The sequence below is a fragment of the Apium graveolens genome, chromosome 9, assembly GCF_009905375.1.
Source record: "Apium graveolens cultivar Ventura chromosome 9, ASM990537v1, whole genome shotgun sequence".
Taxonomy (NCBI): domain Eukaryota; kingdom Viridiplantae; phylum Streptophyta; class Magnoliopsida; order Apiales; family Apiaceae; genus Apium; species Apium graveolens.
This window is the reverse complement of record NC_133655.1, coordinates 142,925,300-142,947,181: the sequence shown is the minus strand read 5'-3', so window position 1 is coordinate 142,947,181 and position 21,882 is coordinate 142,925,300. Positions and strand designations below refer to the sequence as shown.

The 21,882-nt window shown below is 36.8% G+C and overlaps 1 pseudogene; it reads right to left on the bottom strand.

Moving 5' to 3' along the window:
* The window catches only part of LOC141685634 (putative disease resistance protein At5g66910), a 38,231-nt pseudogene that overhangs the window by 1,978 nt on the left and 14,371 nt on the right, over window positions 1–21,882 (bottom strand).

Here is a 21,882-nt window from a genome sequence, read left to right as displayed (position 1 = left end):
TGTGAAGAGTCTTCATTGTAGCATAGAAACTTACCTTTCAGAATAACTTCCACCTTAGCAGAGTTCTTCCTCATAGGAATTTCTCTTCCATCATCTTCAATTATTTTTGGAATGTACTGAGAAACCTTTGTACCAGAGATTCTGAGAAGATCTCTTATAGCCTTCAAAATATATTCTGACCATCTTCTTGTAACATCAGATTTTACTTCCAGAAGGTAGTGAATATGTTGAAGCTCTTTGACAGACTTCTTTAGCACACATCAGTATCATCTAGTCTGTAGGTTCTGCCATCATTGAGAAATAATATCAATTTCTCTTTTAGATCATCTTTATCATAAGCATCCATCACAATTTGAGCAGACAGCACTTTGTCAAGGTGCTTTTGTTTGATTTGTTCATATGGTTTGTCTGTTAACATGAAAGGATCTCTGAGAGTAACTTCTACTCCTGTTTGTATATTTTCTTCATCAGAACCTAATCCAGCTCTATCTCTAGGTTGCTTGGCTCTTAACCCAAACGTTGCAAGTTGATTAATCATTAGATTGGACTTAGGTTCTACTGGAGTAGCTTTGTTCCATAGCAGCTTCTTCTTATCAACAATTGTCATCTTGTTTAAATCAACTTGAGCTCTGTCAGATGTTGATGTCTTGATGACTTGATCAGGATTTGCTGTTTCATTTATACCTTGCTGTTCTGAAATGTCTTCACTCTGAACAACTTGAGCTATGTCAGAGGTTGTCTTAGATTCTTCTGTCATCTTCTTTCTTTTCAGAGTTTCAATAGTTTCATCTTCTGCAGCTGTATCATCAAAAACTTGAACCAACTTGCACATAGGATCCATCAGTATTTGAGTAATCTTCATCTCCTGTTTCTTTGTTGGTTCATCAATCTTTCCTTTCCCTTTTTCCTTGGGATCAATTTCAACTTGTGATCTTGTCTTGGGCTTTGAAGCCTCAGAAGTTGACCTTTCCTTGATCACAATGCCTTTTTCCCTAGGCCTTGGAGGTTTCTTTGCATTAGAAGCTTTAGATTTAAGATTTGTCTTCTCAGCTGCAAATCTAGCTTCATCCTCCTTTAGAGTCTCTAAATCTATTCTAGGATTATGCTTGAGAAATAATCTTTTAACAATTTCTTCATCAAGAGTCTGAATCTTGGGATTTTTATAGTAGACAGTAGTCACCCTTACCTTAAGTTTCAGAGTTTGTAAAAACTTCCGAGAGTCTTGACTTCCAGACTGAATCAGAATATCAGGCTTTGTCATCGAACTTTGATCATCAGAACTTGCTTTCAGAACTTGAGCATTCACAGCTTCAGAACTTGTATTCTTCTGTGTAGAAGATTTGCTAGAATCAGAAATTAATTTATGTGAAGAAACTTTGCTGCTTTGATTGCCTTGCCCTTGACCTTTGCCCTTGCTAGGGTTTCCCTGGTCATCTTCATAATCATCCTTTTTCTTCAGAGTTTGGCTAGTTGAGCATTTGGACTTAACTACCTTCTCCCCCTTTTTGGAATCATCTGATAGGAGTAGAGAAAGAAGGAGTTCCACTGAAGATTGGATCTCGGTTAATTTAATTTGTTGAGCAGCTTGATTTTGCAAGACCTCATCCAGTTGGGCCTGCTGCTTTTCTTGAACTTTCTCAATAACTTCCACTTTCTCTTGAATAGGTCTGATAAACCTCTTTTTGTCTAATTTGATCTCCATGTCTAGCTTATCAGCTGTTTCTTGAAGTTTATCAACCTTTGCTTGAGTTGTGGAGTGTAGACCTTGAAGAGATTTAGTACTGAGAGCAGTGACTTTAAGTTGTATCTTAAAATCAGAATTTGTCAGTAACTCATCAGCTTTTAAAATATGATCTTTCAGAATATTTGAGCTTGGAATGAAGTCAGGTTCATTCCACTTCTTGGTCCATTCAACTCCTCTGTGAGTTTCTTCCCATAGAACAGGAGCATCTTCTTCAACAAATTTAAGTAGTGCCTCCTTTCAAGAATTGGAGTATTAACTAGAGCACTGTCTCCAGAACTTGATAACATCTCCTTATCTTCTGATAACATAAGAGTGTGTGTAGCTGAAGGAAATTCTGGAACTACTTCATCTTTTCAGGATCCAAATCCAGAATTGGAGTAGTAGGAATATCGACATTTAATGGAGAAACAGTGGAGTTGACTCCTTTGCTGATGAAGCTTCCAGATAGAGAACAGTAGGAATATTCAAGTTATGAATATCTATTTCAGAATTTGTCTCTTGTTGTTCAACATCATCTATAGCCTGGATTGGTGAGTGAGGTGGAGAAATTATAGGTTCTGATCTGTGCACTTCAGGAATTTCAAATTCCTGAATCAGAATTTCTCCAGGTGCCGGAAAGGCTTCAATTACTGTAGGTTCTTATAAGATCAGAGATTCCTGATCCCCTTCCTTAGCTTCTTTAGCATCCTCAGATTGAGGTTGTGCCATATGCCTACCTGCTCTCATCTTCCTTGATCTTCTAGATGGAGGAGTGACTTTATCGATATCAGAACTTGAAAGTCTTTTCCTTTTCAAAATTCCAGAGCCCTCAACTTCAGTCTCTTTCTGAAGAGTTGATTCTTCAGTTACAACTGTCACAGTTTCTGATGCTGGAACCTGGACTTGATCATCCTCATCAGATTCATCCCTTAAAATAATCCTTCTTCTTCTCCTTGGTGGAGAGTTAGGCACAGAGATAGTCCTTTTAGGCCTAGAGGATTTGTCAGATTTTACAACTGGCACTTTTTGAGAAGTACCAGAGGTTGGTTGAGAGGATTGTGCTAGTTGATAGTAGGTTCTGATGGTAGGCTGTGATTGAGTGTTGGAAGGAGCTGGTTGAGTATTGGTAGGTTGTGTAGGTGGAGGTTGTGCTGGTGCTACATCAGGATACATGATACTATATGTGTGAGGATCAAAATGTTTTACTGATTGAGGAATTTGGAGGGGTCTTAGTACATTCTTCTTATTATCAGCAGATAATAAGTCTGTGAAAGCCCTTTTGTGAAGTTTAAAGGGTTCAATTGTCTCACTAAAGTTTTGAGGTGCATCAGAACAACATAAATTATATATAAGCTGACAGAATCTAGCAAAATATACTGTGTTGCTATCTTCTTTCATCCTATCACCTATAAAACCTAGAACAACACTAGCATAATCAAAATGAGTTTGATTAATAAGAGCATACCCAATTTACTGACTCAGGATTGGTATAACATCAAAGTTGGAGAATTTGTTGGCAAAGGTCTTGGTAATACAGTCGAAAAAGAAGCTCCACTCCCTCTTGATGTAGGGCCTCTTCAATTGTCCCAACTTGGACAAAGATTTCTCATAGCCTAAATTTGCCATCATATTTTGAAGAGCTGATTCCCCAACTTGTGAACTATAAGTACAGTTTTCTGGTAGATGCAAAGCTTGTCGAATAGTAGACAAGGTAACCAGATGCTCATCTTCCCCTGTTGAAAAAACATTACTTGGAGACCCATTTTCACCACCATCATCATACACCCCAGACCTCCTGAACTCCAGAATTTGTTTGCCTGAGAGAAGTTGTGGTTGGGTCAGAGCATACCCAATTTCACTTCGAGATAGAAAGTCTTGAATGAAGTGAAGTTCTGAAGGAGCCTCGTCCTTATTGAGAATAACCATGTAGTTGTTGGGAATAAACTTGGCTCCATCATAAATAAGATCCTTTGGTGCCATTTCTGTGAAAAATTAAGTGAAAAGTTGTGTGTTTGCAAGGTGTTTGATAAAATGCCTGTAAGAAAGTCCGTCAGAAGATAGAGAGAAAGAGAGAGAGAGTGAGAGAGAGTAAAATAAGAGAGATTAGAAAAGAATAAAAGTAGGTAAAAGATTGTTGAAATCTTTTAACTCTAGTATTTATACTCTCCACGTGACAATGACTCTTTTTGGAAGTAGAAATAACATTTTACACCTGACAGCATGTAAACAGTCAAAACATTATTAGTGGGCACGGTAAACGTGCAGTAATTATTGTTCACATGCTGTTACCAAAACAAACACGCAACCCATCAACCAAATGATTATCACTATTTTTATCTCACCTAATTATTTTCTGATAAATATGACCGTTACAGTAAAAACTACAAATAAGTCAGGTAAATAAATAATGCCATGTAAGCATTAGAGTTTCCATCAGGATTTGCATCAGAACTTGACTATTATCATAATTTATTGGTCATCAGAACATGGATTCTGTACTCAAAAAGTGAATGACTGTTTCTGTGATTCTTCACACAAATACTGACTGGTTTCTTCAGAGTTTAATCATCAGAACATAATCAGAACTTGTCCTCAGAATTTATGCAAATAATGCTTAACTGTTTATCTGAAACAACTTAATCACCACAGTAATTTTCATCATTCATATGGAGTGGTAGTTTGTGTATGTGCAAATGATCAGATAAAGATTAAAGTCTGATAAACTTCAGTATATTTTAGAAATAAGGCATAACTAAGAAAAGTGCTTAAAATCTGTCTTTAATTTTGAAGTCTACTATAGAATAAATTTATGCAAGTATCCACCTCAACTATTTGTGCTCATTTTATGCATCTTTTGAAATTCTTTTGACAGTGGCTTCTCAGTGTAAATGAGTAACAACTACTATCAGAATTTATGTTGTTATCAGAATATTTCTCTAGTAATCAGAGAATGTGATAAGTCACCAAGAAAAATTTGCTTTTCTAATGCATATTACTTAATATCAGCAATGCACTTGGGTCTTCCCTGTCACATATTTACTCTAGATCTCAAAGGAGTACCTGATTTCAATTTTTTTATTTTCTTCAGATAAGTGAGGCTTATCAAGCATGTAGTTCACCCTTAAGATTTACTGACATCAGAGTTTGACAGATAAGAAGCAAAAATCTAGTTTGTGACTTGGTAATAAGATACAGGAAGTAAATTTAACTAAGATCAAAATCAGATTATGCTTGTGTTGACGATTTCCACATAAATAACTAATTCAAACATGGGATACATAGTTTGTTAAAGACTACTAAGTCAGCATCTAACAAAATAATCCTCATTGGATTGAATAGTCACAGAACATTCAAAACACTATCAGAGTATATAGAATCACATCAGATAATAATCAATATTTAATATGATACAATTTAAGCACAGATTACATTGAGATAAGACAATCTGTAAACAATGATCATAAAGTCTGATGCATGAGAACAAAAACTAAGCAGATTTTGAGAAAGAACCTGAAACCATTCCAAGTTCATTTACCAGTCTTGTAAAAGTAGCTTCACATAGTGGTTTTGTGAAGATATCTGCTAGTTGTTGATCTGTTGGAATAAAATGTAATTCCACTGTACCTTCCATCACATGTTCCTTTATGAAATGATACCTAATGCTGATGTGCTTTGTCATTGAGTCTTGAACTGGATTTCCTGTCATAGCAATAACACTTTGATTATCACAGTAAATAGGTATTTTAGAAAATTCTAACCCATAGTGCAGTAGCTGATTCTTCATCCAAAGAATCTGTGCACAACAGCTTCTTGCAACAATATATTCTGCTTCTGCAGTTGATGTGGAAATTGATTTTTGTTTCTTGCTAAACCAAAAAACCAATCCGCCTCCAAGAAATTGGCAGCTTCCACTAGTACTTTTCCTGTCTATTTTGCATCCTGCAAAATCTGCATCTGAGTAACCTATTAGCTTAAAGTCTGATTCCCTAGGATACCACAATCCTAGATCAGCTGTACCCTTGAGGTACTTGAAAATTCTTTTCAAAGCTATTAGATGAGGTTCTCTTGGATCAGCCTGAAATCTTGCACAAAGGCAGGTAGCATACATGATATCAGGTCTACTTGCAGTTAAATAGAGTAAAGAGCCAATCATACCTCTGTAGTTAGTAATATCTACTGATGCTCCAGTATCTTTATCTAACTTGGTGGCTGTGGCCATGGGAGTGGATGCAGTTGAACTGTCTTGCATTCCAAATTTCTTGAGAAAATTTCTGGTGTACTTGGATTGATTTATGAAAGTACCTTCTTCAGTTTGCTTGACTTGAAGTCCCAGAAAATAGCTAAGTTCTCCCATCATACTCATTTGATATCTTGACTGCATTAACTTGGAAAATCTTTCACACAGTTTTGTATTTGTAGAGCCAAAGATGATATCATCAACATATATCTATACCAAAAGTAAGTCCTTTCCATGGTTGAGGTAAAATAAAGTCTTGTCAGTTGTGCCTCTGTGAAATCTACTTTCCAGAAGGAATTGAGTCAGAGTTTCATACCATGCTCTAGGAGCTTGCTTAAGGCCATTAAGTGCTTTGTCAAGCCTGTAGACATGATTTGGAAATTTTTGATCTACAAAGCCTGGAGGTTGTTCAACATATACCTCTTCTTCCAATTCTCCATTGAGAAAAGCACTTTTCACATCCATTTGAAAGACTTTAAACTTCTTGTGAGCAACATAAGCCAAAAAGATTCTTATGGCTTCCAATCTAGCAACTGGAGCAAATGTTTCATCATAGTTAATACCCTCATATTGAGAGTAACCTTTAACAACCAGCCTTGCTTTGTTTCTTGTAATTATGCCATCACTGTCAGTTTTATTTCTGAACACCCATTTTGTACCAACAATTGATCTGTTCTTTGGTCTTGGTACTAGGGTCCAGACTTCATTTCTTTCAAATTCATTTAACTCTTCATGCATTGCTTGCACCCAATCAACATCTTGAAGAGCTTATTCCACTTTCTTTGGTTCAGTCTGAGATAGAAAGGAATGATAGAGACATTCATTTGATGTTGCTGTTCTAGTTCTGATACCTGCTTCAGGATCTCCAATTATTAAGTCAGGTGTATATGATTTAGTCCACTTCCTTGCAAATGGAAGTTGATCTCTTGTTGGGAATATGTTGTGAACTTGATGATTACATTAACACAACACCTTAGTAAATTTAACTTAGTAAAAAATGTAGCACTCGACGGATGATCAAATATAGTCCCGACGGATGACTCAATATAGTCCCGACGGATGATGATTTGACATCCATCGAGTGAGTAGCTTATGTAACAATAAGTATTGTAACACATTTCTGTGAACAACTTTGTATAGATCCTGTAGTAGCATATGAGTCATGTTGACTATTATTAGATATGCAGAATAGGCTGATTAATTATAAATATGAGATGTCTTGTAATTCTGCATAAGTGAAATGAAGTCAAGTGTTAAATAGCTACCCGACGGATGATCAACAAAGCAACCCGACGGATGATCAACAAAGCTACCCGACGGATGACAAGCATGTACCCGACGGATGACAAGCATGTACCCGACGGATGATCAATTCAAACATCTGTTGACAGTGACAAGACAGTCACATGTGTTGGGTGTTTACAAAAGGAATGTGGGAGCCTGTTTAACAGGAAATGAAGAACAAAGTAGCATTACCATTTCCATGCAAGTTAAGAAGATTTTCAAAGGTGCTGGAATAGAGTAGTGAAGCAGCATGGAGTTTGACTTGATAGTTTTATTTTATTATCCTGTCTTATTACCATGTAAACTCAGTGATATATAAACCAAGTGTAGCTAGTGAAACAAATAACTAAGCAAACACTTTTATAAGAGAAATAGAAAAAGCTGTAACTGTTAAGAATTTCTCTGTAGTTTGTTTGTTCACTTGTAAAGCAGCTGTGAGACAATTTGTTCTTCACAGAGTTCTTAAATCGATATATATATATACATATATATATATATATATGGTGGATACTTTCAAATCCACCAGAAAGTTTTAAAACTTGTGTTTTTATTACTTTGTGTTTTTGATTTATTTAACTTGTGATTCCACACTTTGCAAATCAAAACACTTATATATATATAGTTTGAGTTAGAACATTTTATAGTTCAAGAAAAAGTTTACTAGAATTACATTCACCCCCCCTTCTGTAATTCTTGCTGCATTGTTAGGGACTAACATCTCTAGAACTGAATCCTCCCCCATGATCCATGCTGTCTCCATCAACATTTTCTAATGCTCCCCCTGAAGTTATGCTCTCTGAGATTCCAGAATTTGAGTTGGATCCTTCAAGAATTGAAGAATCAGAGTTTCCTGAATTGTCAGAATTTGGCTCATCAGCACTTGATGAATCAGAACTTGAAGAGCCAGTGACTGGTTCTGATGCTTCTTGAGAGTCTTGAGATATGGTATGTTTATCAGCTTGCTCCCCCTGAACAGGTGCATTTTCCTTTGGAGTAATTACCACAATTTCCATGACATCGGAATTTAACCCGCCAGAACTTACAGGATCAGGATTTAGGTCATCAGAATTTACAGAATCAGAATTTAAATCTTTATTTTCAAATCTCAGCTGATCATGATCATTGAAATCTTCAAGTCCGGTAATCTTTTTATCATCAAAAGATACATTGATAGATTCCATGACAACCCTTGTTTTTAAATTGTAGACTCTGAAGGCTTTTGTGGAAAGTGGATATCCAACAAAAATTCCTTCATCAGCTTTTAGATCAAATTTTGACAGCTGTTCAGGATGAGTCTTAAGAACAAAATACTTGCATCCAAATACATGAAAGTATTTCAGATTTGGCTTCTTTTTCTTCACCATCTCATATGGTATTTTTCCATGCTTGTTTATGAGTGTAGATACTAAATGCTCTGAAGCTGCATGGAAGAGTCTACTAAACCAAAGATTCTAACCTCAAATTCCTGAGATCCCTTCCAAAAGAATGGAAACCAATGATAGTTTATTTGAGAAATTCACAAGAATACAAGGAGTTTACACTAGAGAAACTGTATGGCATTCTAAAGACTTATGAGCTTGAAATAGAGCAAGATGAAAGAATGGAGAAAAGGAGAAAGAAAGGAGGGTCCATTGCGCTGGTTGCTAAGTTAGAGAAAGAGAAGGAGATGAAGATTGAAGCTGTTGAGTCTACTTCAAAGGTCTATGAAAATAAGGGCAAGGGGCTGGTAGTAGAAAATGAAGATTCTTTGAGCCAAGATGATATGGATGATATTGATGAACATCTTGCATTTCTTTCCAGAAGATTTGCCAAGTTCAAGTTCAAGAAGAACTTTGGAGCAGCTAAGCCAAATAGAAACATGGTGGATACATCAAAATTCAAGTGTTTCAATTGTGGCTTGGTAGGGCACTTTGGCAGTGAGTGTAGAAAGTCAGATTCCAGCAAAAAGAAGTTTGAGCCTGTGGATTATAAAAAGAAGTATTTTGAGTTGCTCAAACAAAAGGAAAGAGCTTTCATAACACAAGAAAATGACTGGGCAGCAGATAGTTTGGATGAGGATGAAGATGTCAGCTATGTCAATCTAGCCCTAATGGCCAAGTCTGATGAAACAGAGATAAGTTCTTTAAGTAATCAGGGAAATAGAAAGAATATGTGGTACTTGGATAGTGGTTATTCAAGACACATGACTGGAGATTCTACCCTGCTCACAGAGTTCAAGGAAAGAGCTGGCCCAAGTATTACTTTTGGAGATGATAACAAGGGTTATGCTGTGGGATATGGCTTGAATTCAAAAGACAATGTCATCATTGAGGAGGTTGCCTTAGTGGATGGTCTCAAGCACAATTTGTTGAGTATCAGCCAGCTTTGTGATAAAGGCAATTCAGTAACCTTCAATACAGAAGCCTGTGTTGTGACAAACAAGAGGAGCAACAAAGTGGTTCTCACTGGAGTGAGAAAAGGAAATGTGTACCTAGCTGACTTCTACTCATCAAATGCAGAATTTGTTACTTGTCATCTCAGTAAAGCAAGTCAAGATGAAAGTTGGCTATGGCACAAGAAGCTATCCCATCTAAACTTCAAGACCATGAGTGAGCTTGTAAAGAAAGAACTGGTTAGAGGTATTCCTCAAGTGGAGTTTTCTAAGGATGGACTGTGTGATGCTTGCCAAAAGGGAAAGCAGATCAAAGCATCATTCAGAAAGAAGCTTGATTCAACAATTGAAGAACCTTTGTAACTGCTACACATGGATTTGTTTGGACCAGTCAATGTGTTGTCCATCTCAAGAAAAAGATTTTTCCTAGTAATTGTAGATGATTTCTCAAAGTTCTCTTGGACATATTTCCTAAAGTCTAAAGATGAGGCTAGTGAAATCATCATCAATCACATAAGGCAAGTCAACAATCATCCTGATTTCAAAGTTAGATGAATCAGGAGTGACAATGGAACTGAGTTCAAGAATTCTGTCATGAGAGCATTTTGTGAAGAGAATGGGATTATGCATGAGTTTTCATCAGCAAGAACACCACAACAGAATGGAGTAGTAGAAAGAAAGAACAGATCACTTATTGAAGCTGCAAGGACAATGCTTGAAGAATCAAAGTTACCAACATACTTCTGGGCTGAAGCTGTAAATACTGCATGCTACACTCGGAATATTTCTTTGGTTAATCAAGAAAAATGCATGACTCCCTACCAATTGTTCAAGAACAAGAAGCCAACTCTAAATTTTCTTCATGTCTTTGGCTGCAAATGTTATATCTTGAGAAATTAAACTGATCAAAATGGGAAGTTTGATGCTAAAGCTGATGAAGGAATTTTTGTTGGATATGTTGTTGGTAAAGCATACAGAGTCTACAATCTGAGAACCAACATTGTTATGGAATCAATACATGTTATATTTGATGATAAAAAGATTGAAGGACTACAAGATGGAGATTACCATGAGAGCCTCAAATTTGACAATGTGGAGATGGTTAGTGATGACAGTGATGATGAAAGTGATCAAGAAACTACAACTAAGGATAGTGCAGAAAAATCTACAACCAATGAAGCTAATAACTCAACATCCATCGAGTTACAAAATGCTTCATCCGTCGGCAGACAATCTGCATCATCCATCGAGAGACAATCAGCTTCATCCGTCGGAACTCAAAATACATCATCCGTCGAGTCATCAAAAGAAGCTGAAAGTCAGAATAGATCACTTACAGAAAGTTCCTCTTTCTTAAATCATAGATTTACAAACTCAGGGGGATTTTTTAATAATCAAAACTCAATCACACATCAAGACAACAATGAGACCTCTTCATCTAGAGCTAATCTACCTCAACAAAGAAAATGGACAAAGGATCACCCCTTTGAGCTCATCATTGGTGATGTATCTTCTAGAGTTCAAACAAGGAGAGCAACTCAAGAAGAATGTCTATATAGCAGTTTCCTATCTAAGGAAGAACCAAAGAAGGTAGAAGAAGCTTTGTTGGATCCTGATTGGATTTTAGCTATGCAGGAGGAGCTAAACCAATTTGAAAGGAACAATGTTTGGAAGCTGGTACCCAAGCCTAAAGGAAAGAATCCAATAGACACCAAATGGGTATTCAGAAGCAAGATGGATGAAAATGGCATAGTAGTCAGGAACAAAGCTAGATTGGTTGCTAAGGGCTATTGTCAACCAGAAGGAATAGATTTTGATGAAACCTTTGCTCCTGTTGCAAGACTTGAAGCCATCAGAATCTTCTTAGCCTATGCAGCCCATGCCAATTTCAAGGTCTATCAAATGGATGTCAAGAGTGCTTTTCTAAATGGAGATTTGTAGGAGGAAGTCTATGTCAATCAGCCTCCTGGTTTTGAAGATCCAAATCTACCTGATCATGTATACTATCTTTTGAAAGCACTCTATGGATTGAAGTAAGCACTTAGAGCCTGGTATGACACTTTGTCAAAGTTTCTTTTAGAGAATCACTTCACTAGAGGTACTGTAGACAAAACTTTATTCTTTAGAAATGTTAATGGCTCTAGCATACTTGTTCAAATTTATGTAGATGCCATTATTTTTGGCTCTACAGATGAAAAACTTTGCAAAAAGTTTGCCAAATTGATGCAAAGTAAATATGAAATGAGCATGATGGGAGAACTAACTTACTTTCTTGGTTTGCAAGTTAAGCAAGTTAGTGATGGAATGTTCATTAGTCAAACTAAATACATTTATGATCTTTTAAAGAAGTTTGAATTAATGGATTGCACATGTGCAAAAACTCCCATGACCGCTGCAACTAAACTTGAATTAAACACTACTGAAAAGTCTGTGGATATTTCAAGGTATAGAGGCATGGTTGGATCACTTCTATACTTAACAGCTAGTAGGTCAGATATAATATTTACTACATGTCTTTATACTAGATTTCAGGCTGATCCTAGAGAATCTCATTTAATTGCTATTAAGAGAATTTTCAGATATCTCAAAGGTACACCAAAACTTGGCACTTGGTACCCTAGAGATTCTGGTTTTGATCTATCTGGTTATTCAGATGCAGATTATGCAGGTTGTAGAATTGATACAAAAAGTACAACATGAACCTGTCAATTTCTAGGAAAAAAGCTTGTGTCCTGGTTCAGTAAAAAGCAAAATTCAGTTTCTACTTCTACAGCAGAAGCTGAATATATTGCTGCTGGTAGTTGCTGTGCACAGATTTTGTGGATGAAAAACCAATTGCTAGACTATGGTCTGCAAGTGGAAAGAATTCCCATTTTATGTGATAACACAAGTGCAATTGCCATCACTGAGAATCCAGTACAACATTCAAGAACAAAGCACATAGACATCAAGTACCACTTCATAAGGGAACATGTAATGAATGGTATTGTGGAACTACATTTTGTTCTAAGTGAAAAACAGCTTGCAGATATATTTACCAAGCCACTGGATGAATCCACCTTTTCAAGGTTGGTAAGTGAGTTAGGTATGCTTAATTACTCTTGGATCTTTTCAGATATTTTGCAAGTTGTAATGCAGCCAGAAATTTAATTGATTTTTCAGTCTTGGATGAAATTTTGGCTAAGTAAAAATTTACATCCCGACGGATGATCATTTTCCATCGAGTTCGATCATCCGTCGGAATACAATTTTTTAATAAAATCAATTATTTTTCTGGAATTTTTTTTATAACTCGACGGATAACTGATTTATCCTCATCCGTCGAATTGTCTCAATCCTAGCCGTTAATTTTCTGAACATTATCCATCGAGTATACTTACAGTTTGTAAGCATAACACGGCGGATAAGTGATGGAATTTTTATAGTTTATTTTTTTAACGGCTATTTTGGGCAATTTTTATTGGTCACTTTATTTTACTTTATTATTTTTTACAGATATTTTTTTAAAAGGTATAAAAGCAGAATTCATTTTCATTACTTTTCTTTTATCATTCTCAATTCATCTGCTCTAACTTCTTTCTTTCTCAAAAGCAATTACCCTCCCTCTCTGCTATTTTTACTCTCTAACAATGACACCAGTCGTCAAAATCATGTCTCAAACTGGCTTTATCTATGAGAAGAACAATTTCACGGCTTTAGTGAACAAGGGGATTCAACAGTCTGGCGACTACCACAAAATGATGGATTTTGTGCAAGGCTGTAAGCTCAAATATGCCATGCTAGAGTCTCCCACTATCTACTGTGAGGTTGTGGAGGAAATATGGATGACTGCAGTGTACAACTCAACTGACAAGACCATCACTTTCACTATTAAAGGTAAGGAATTCTGAGTTAATATTGATATTGTTAAAGCATGCTTTAGGATTCCTGATAATACCGTCTCTACTCCACACACAAACACTGATATTATTAACATGTTGAACTCCATGGGTTATGCACTCACCATCTCTAAATTAAGTGAAATTAGGATATTGGGTCTTAGGAAAGAATGGAGTTTCCTGTGTGATGTAGTTACTAAAGTATTTTTTGGAAAAATTAGCAATTTTGATTATGTTAATATCTCCATGCTCAACATGCTTTACATGCTAGTAACTGATAAATACTTCAATTTTAGTGATCTAGTCCTGTTTGAGTTGGGGTTTAAGTTAGGGGAACTTAATAAGAGGGGCAAGAGTGTTTATTATGCTAGATTTTTCATGATGCTTGCTAACCACCTCTCTGAGGACATTGTGCTTGAGAACCCAACCAACAAGTTAAACTGTTGGGTTCAAGAGAGAAGAATTATTGCTGATCTCAATAGAGCAGATCACCACAAAGAGGTGCCACTTTTCTACTTTTCAGTAATGGAGGCACCTCAGGTAAGTGAGGTAATTTCAACTGTCCTTACTCTTCTAACCTCAAACACTTTTTTGCCTTCTAGTGTAGCAGTGACATCTATGTCAATGACCAGACAGATTCCTACCCAAGCTACCAAAACCAAATTTCAAAACCAGAGACAAATAAAGCCCCCTCTGGTGTCTCTCAAAAGATGCCAGTTGTAAAATCCACTAAACACAAAGAGGAGAGTGTGAAGGTGGGAAAGACATGTGAGGGACAGGGTGAAAATCAAAGAAGCCCTAAGGATAAGGATGGTGAGCATAGTGTACCCAAACCAAGCCACACCACAGTTTCCCAACAAACTGTAGTTGTTAATAAGGATAAAAGCTCAATTCTAGTTTCATCCTCCCAAAATGATGTAACTATTGAAACAAGCTCTCAACCAGGAGCACTGAACAAAAGGGGTAGGAACACAAGTTCACCACAAACCTACACAAGAAAGAAGAAAACTAAAACCCTTGGGGATGCATAGGGTACACACACAGTGCAAATCGGAGCTAAAGAACAGTCACTGCACCATCTCAAAGTCAAATTGATGTGGCTCCAACAAATGTGGAGTCACAGCCAAAATATGTATAAATTGAAACACCTCAAACACCAAATTCTCCCACACACTCTTTGGATGTTGACATGATTCAAACATCACAACCATATTCTCCATCTTTAACTCTGTTGGAGAAGCCAAAAATCCATGCAAGTGAGCATCATCTTCTAGATGATTTGTTGGCTCACTTGCCATTTCTTTATGAGACTGTTGAGACATCTGTGCCAAATTTTTATCAATCTGTAAAGAGTCCACAATAGTCTCCACTCTAAACTCATTCATTTCTACTCACTCGATGGATATTATTCATCCATCGAGTAGTGATTGTATCCCGACGGATGTGCCTAACAGCAGTCATCCGTCGGATAGTCAAATTACTAACCCGATGGATATTTCTCATCCATCGGGTGTCTCTGCACAACTCCAAAGTTCAACTATAGTTACAAGTGCAGATGACTTAGTAATTGTGTAATCACTATTAGGATTGAGGGAAGGTAGTGACTTGAGTGAGAGTCTGGGTTGCTCCCAGAAAAAAGAAGAGAAAAAGAGTGATCCAATGCAATCCATTTCTTCAGGACTGGCAAAAGTGAGTGTGAGGAGTCCCACCTTAGATGGTGAAGGTGAGGGTGTGAGGGTGGAGAGCCAAGGTGAGACCTTGATGCAAGAAAAGAGAGATAATGAGAGAAATGCAGGTACATGAGATATAAGGGTGGGTGTCATTGCAAGTGAGTTAATGAATGTCCAGGATGCTAACGGGGAGGAACTATTTCAGCAAAGTCAAGTTGTTTTAGATTCCACCTCCTTGTATGCTGAGGCATTTACTCACCCTGTTCCAGCATATCAACTTCTAGCTGGACAAGGCAATGACAATGCAGAAAGGATGCTAAATTTGGTGCACACCACACAGTCCATGCAAAGAGCTAAGGATACCATCACAACTTTGCCTTCAACAGCTGGTGATGTAGATTATGAGACTGGTGGTTCAGAAGAATTCTTTGAAGGTGAGGGTGGAGATAGTGAAGAAGAGCCATTGGGCATAGGGGGAGAAGTAGGCCCTAGTTCCAGATCGGATATGCCATCTTGGGAATTTTCAAAGCAGTGTGATGAACACTATTTCAAGACAACCCTAATTCAACTTATAAATCAAACACATTCTGCTCATCAAACCACAACAAATTCCAGCACCAAGAAGCTCCTTCAAGCACACCTTGCTTCTCTGTAACTACAACAAATCCAAGGTCTTCAACATACTCAGGATGTCGCCACTATCAAAGGTGATATTGATCAAATGAAAAGGGACATTTCTGATAGGTTGGACTCTAAACTTCCAGAAGCTACAATGCTTGACATTAAAAGACAACTCAGGAAGAATTCTGATCTTGCCACAAAGATAGATGCCTTAGATACAAGAATGATAGCAATGGAAGCCTCTCTCACAGCAATTCATCTCCACCAAGCACAACAAACAGACTTGCTTCAGAAACTGGTGGCTGCACAGACCTCCTCCTCTACTCAACTTGTTGATAACAAAAAGGGGGAGTAAGAGAGTTATAGGAGTGAGGGGGAGCAAAAAGTGCTTAACATTCAAGTGAGTAAAGCAATTATGCCAACAATAGCTTTCACAAAGCCACCAGCTAAAGATAACATTGATCTAATAAATAAAGCAGCAGCCACTTTGCGAGCAGTTGAGAAGAAGCAATTTAGTCCAATAAACTGGGAGAAAATTGATGAGGATATTCAAAAGAAATTTGGTCTAGCAAAGAAGCCAGAAAAATTAGTCATTCATCACTCTCAAGTCAGGCAAATTTCTACGAATGATATAAGCATGAACTATCTGGAGAGAGGCCAGACATCCTGTATCAAATCCCCAAAGGCAGATCTAATCATGAAACCAAAGGTGAACTACCCAAAATCTTCACTAAAGAACCCTCTGGACATAGTGTATGAGACACCAAAGCCTGATGAAAAGAATGTGTTGGCCAGGTCTATAGTATTCTACAAAGATCCTGCGGATTCAATTCTAAAAAGGAGAATTTCCAAGATTTTCAGAAATGGTAAGGAAATTTGTGTGGTGGCTGGACACCCTCAATTTGTTGAAGCAAAAAGGGAAGAAAAGGCAAGATTGAAGCAAGAAAAGAAGTAAGCTGCTCTAGATGCTAAAAAGCTCAAACAAAAGAAGGAGCAAACTGCTATCTTGGCCAAGTTGCAAGCCGTGAAATCCACACAACAAATTTCTGCACAACTATAATGACTCGTGTATTTCTGTATTATTTAAATACGTGAGTATGGAATTATTAGATAAGCAAAATATGTGTATAGCTTCTATCAGCTATGTGTTGTTTTATTATTATGTGTGATTTTGATATACTGGAATTGTCCTCGTAATTAATTGTGGATTTGTACTGAATTATTTTTACTTTTAAAAGTGGATTTAATACAAGTTTATTTGTGTAAATATGTGGATTATCTCTAAAATTGTTTTTAAGACTTTATAATCTCAATAATTATTTTTGGGATTTTATAAAATTTAGAAATCAATATTTCATCAATTATTTAACCCTGTATGATTTTCTGATTGCATTTATTTGTAAAATCTGTATTTAATTCCCGAATTCTTCAAAAATTATGAAACTCGTATTTAATTACGTTGGGAATATTCCGGGAATTTTAAAATTAATTTGGGAATTTTTGAGATTAATTTTACTCGCGCGTTGATTCGTATATTTGTTAAAAGCGGGTATAGATTACGTTTCAGAAATTATTTTAAAAATTACGAAATTTATGTTTCCATAAACTTCGGGATATTTGTGACATTTTAAAACTATTTTCATAATTTTCTGAAATTGTTTTGCGGGCACCTCGGTCCGTTAATTTCGAATTTCGGAATAAACCGAGTCTCAGAATCTTCGTGAATATCTATTAGTACACGTGTTAACATCACAGAATTTCAATGGCTACGTGGCTTGTTCTCACAAAACTGTGTTATGCAGTTTTTTTTTATTTAAAATATTAATCTCTCTTTCCCTCATCTCAATCTCTCTATCTCTGTTATTTCTCTCCCTCTCACAATCTCTCCAAAACTCTCGTCTCTCTCATAGCCCTTCCTCCTCCCCGTTTTCTTCCCTGCTCTCCCCTGTTCTTTCCACTTTCCGGTGGCTCTGTATTTTTCGGTAAAGTTACCGCCTGCTTCGGCGGGCTTGGTGGCATCAATTCCGTTTTCGTCGAATCTGCATGTATATACATATATATCTGTTGATGTGGGTATTATGTGTGTGTATGGTCAGGACCCTCCTGTGACTGTTCCGCCATCGTGTTTCTGTGTTTTCCAGTGACTAACGCCGCCGTCTTCTTTCCGTCGTGTGTGTGGGTTAGAATTGGGAACCTGAAAGTTGACAATGGACTAGAGATGACCTAGTAGTCAGTCGACAAGCTCAGTAGAGTTTCAACAGAAAAACCTGAGTGTCGAAGTTGAATCCAATGGGATCTAGTGGTTGGACGTTAAAGCCTGAGCGACAGAGTCGGATCAGAGTTGATCAGTAATAGTTTAAAGCCCTGTAAGGCAAGTACTTCTGAACTTTCCTTCAAGATATATTGCCAATATTTTCGAACTGTTTCATAACGTTGCTATTATTCAAAATAACTCCTGTTTTATAATGCAAGTGCTATAAACTATTTAACTTTGAACCCTGGTTTTTCTTGATCTTGAGCCATAAGCCTTATTCTTTGTAAACCATCCTTTGTTGATCCTCAGACACCAAACCACACAAATATGATACTACATCCCAAATGTATAACCTGTTGCGATCCGTGGTTATATAAAGCAGGGTAATTGCAATTAATATTTCATATACAAGTTGATATATTGTGTTTGTGTTGTGGACCCCAGACTTCTGACCCCGGTTTGGAGGGTGCCACAGGTTGGTATCAGAGCTACATGTTATAAGTCACTGAAACAAGCCTTGATTGTTGGGATTGGGTAGAGGGTTAGGATTAGGAATAGGAAATAGGAAGATAAGTCGTCGTGAGGTTGAGTGCGATTGTATAGTAGGTCTCCGGCACGGTTCGTGTTGCGATTCGGGATTCTTAATTTGCGACGTAATTTCCAGACAACGGCAATGGCAGATCCTGATTTCCCTGTATCATTGAATCGTTTAGAGTTTTCCGTTCGAGAATCGTCATCTTCTATCAGATTTGACTTGCACCTTGTTCTTTAATCAGTATTAACGGTAATATCTTCTGTTATGACAGTTGCACCTCTTCAAGCTATTCTACGCTATTCTACCACCTTTTGATACGAGACTACTTATTTAAGAACCTCCATCTGTTTCATTTTGTTTTACTGGACATTCGGCCGTGAGTGTATCTCTTTAGTTTACCCTACATCCTGTTCTATACCCTCGGTTTAAAACTTGTCCTATAAAGCAACAGTACCTACGAGGATGAATTCGGAAGTTACAGTGAATGGTGAGTACTGGAGATATAAATAAAGGTGAGAAGAAGCCTAGAAAGAAGATTTAGGTGTTCCGAAAGATAGTTGTTACCAGATTAAAAGAAGCCATTAGAGATTAGACCACCCATGACTAGCTGGTGGAATGGATTATATGAGTATTGAAAAGGGAATGAGAGGATATTATGGATCTGGAGATTTCTTGAAGTTAGATAATGATGTTTTGACGATGTGATATATTTGTAGTAATAATGTGATATATCGTCAGTGGACTTGTTGACTATTGGATAACCTGTTCTACTTTACGACTGCAAAGTTGATGACGGGAGCATTACCAGTATGAAAGTGTTGACGTGAAGCTACGAATACAATAACATGCAATGACAATTGAAGTGATCGTCGATTAAGGAAGGCATATGGACACGATAAAGAAGAAAAGGTAGGTTGAAGTGAACGGACCTTTATGTGATTATTTTTTTGGTACCTTGTTATAGGTCGGAAGGACAACAACCAACTCATATAGTAAGGACAACCAGATTTGTGATTTTCAAAATTTTTAACAAGTTTTCGAAAAAGATTTTTTTTCCTTACAAAATTTCTAAAAGCCTTTTTGAATAAAATAAGTTTTAAACCTTGGTTGTCAAGTTACTACTTGAGTTTCTAGTTTGTTAAAAGACCCGGATTGCCTGGAAGGATGTTTGTTTCAGACTTAGTATTGTTAATTCAGAGAACGAAGTAACCCGCGATTATGAAGAAGTTGACTATTCCTAACAGTTTGACAAGGTTAATAACAGAATCCGCGTAAGGAGTAATTATTCATCCAGTGGCGGAGACCATTAAAGTTTAAAGAATTCATTGATGTAAAAGGGGCCTGGGCGTGATCGAAGAAGATTGGGAAGATTTTCGAACTTTTCTAAAAGAAGAATATCATTAACGAAAGGATTATTATGTTGAATGATTCATGGTTATTCTAAATTAAAAAAAGAGGAAAACTCGAGGTTATCTGGTAAGAACTCCATAATGATCGAATTCTTAAAATATTGTACGTGTAGGCGTGATGTTGTAGATGAAAGACTTAACCAGTAAGAATCTACTATAATGCTTAAATTGGGAAGGCATTTCAGCGTATTTTCTAAAGTTGTTATATGATACAACTGGGATATGATCGAACAAGCTCGAAAGATGAATACAAGTGAAATATGGATGGTAACCAACGGTATCATTCTTATCTCCAATATTATAGCGTATATTCCTTTTTGATTCCTAAATATTATGAACTTCTTTTCCTAATAAATTCTTTATGATGATATCAAAAAGGTAGATGTTGCATTCCTTTCAAATTTAATTGTTTCCCCCCAAATTTGCTTCTGAGTGGGACAAACAGTATTATGGCGAGACGCTTTGTCGGAATGACAAAGAGTCAGGTGGGACGCCACCTAATCATCTGCTGTATGCCATATGGTATGAAAGACTGGCCATCTTAAGTACCAATACGGTTTCTTTCTTTTCAACTCTAATTTTTGTTGAACTGTGAATCCTTCTGGTTGTTTCGTTGTACTGTCGTTCTTTACAAGAGTTTTTCTAACAGAAATCAACGTATTATGGACCAAGCGGGCAAAGTTCCATCTACCTTTCATGCATGGAAAGCAAACAAGGGCATATGACGAGAATTGCAAATCACTAGCCCCAGTCAGGGATGCACTAAGAATCAAGGGAATCTACTCCAATAAAGAATACGTCTTCAAGAACTCCAATATGCGATTTTCATGTGAAATATATTATCCAGAATACGGACGTGATGACATGAATGATTATGGTGAATACCTTACACGTTAAAGTATTAAAAGATGTGAGAGAAACTTAATTGTTTATCTCTCAAGGTTTTGTTGATAAGATGAATTACCCTGTTGAATTGATAAGATTAGGAACAAAGGACTAACAAGTCAAGAATGTGAAATTATTGAACAAGTGAGTACCAATGGTGGAATTGAGATTCCTGGCAATAAGTTGTGAAGAATTAATATCATGGAAGATAAGAGGATTTGACAATATTCTAAGGCATGGATTAAGTATTAAAACATGATGTCCGGACAGACCATCGTGATGAAAAGATAATTCTGAGGACACCAAATGAGAAGGTGATGAGGTTCAGAAGATGAACGAAAGTAAATAATTTGTTAATGATGATTACGGTGATCAAGATATGAGCATTATGGTGATTATGGGATACATAAAAGTCAGACGCAAACAAAAATTTGAAGATTTTATAGCAATTAAGGAGTTTTAAGATATGTTTCCAGATGAGTTATCAACATTTCCTCCAGATAGAGAAATAAAGCTCGCGATTAACTTAGCACCTGAGACGAAGCCAGTGACCAAGGCCTTACACAAAATGGCACCAGTTAAAATGAGGAAGTTAGCAAAGCAGATGCAAGAGACGTTTGAAGAATGAGCGATTAGACCTAGTGTACCTCATAAGGTGCACCGGTATTAATTACTAATAAGAAAGATGGAAGTATGAGATTATGCGTCGACTAGCGAAAGCTCAACAAGTTTACTATCAAGAGCAAGTATCTATTACCTTGACCCAATGATTTGTTTGATCAGACGAAGGAAGCAAAGTACTTTTATAAGACTGATTTAAGACTTGGTATTTCACCAATTGAAGACCTATGATTATATCAAAGATAATTTTCAAAACTAAGTATTGTTCTCGTATTGTCATTTGGATTAACCAATATACCAGTAATATTTGAACTTCATAGACAGAATCTTTAAGAAATATCTGGATAAGTTATAGTGTAACACTTAAAGTCAACGGAGGACCATGCAAAGCATT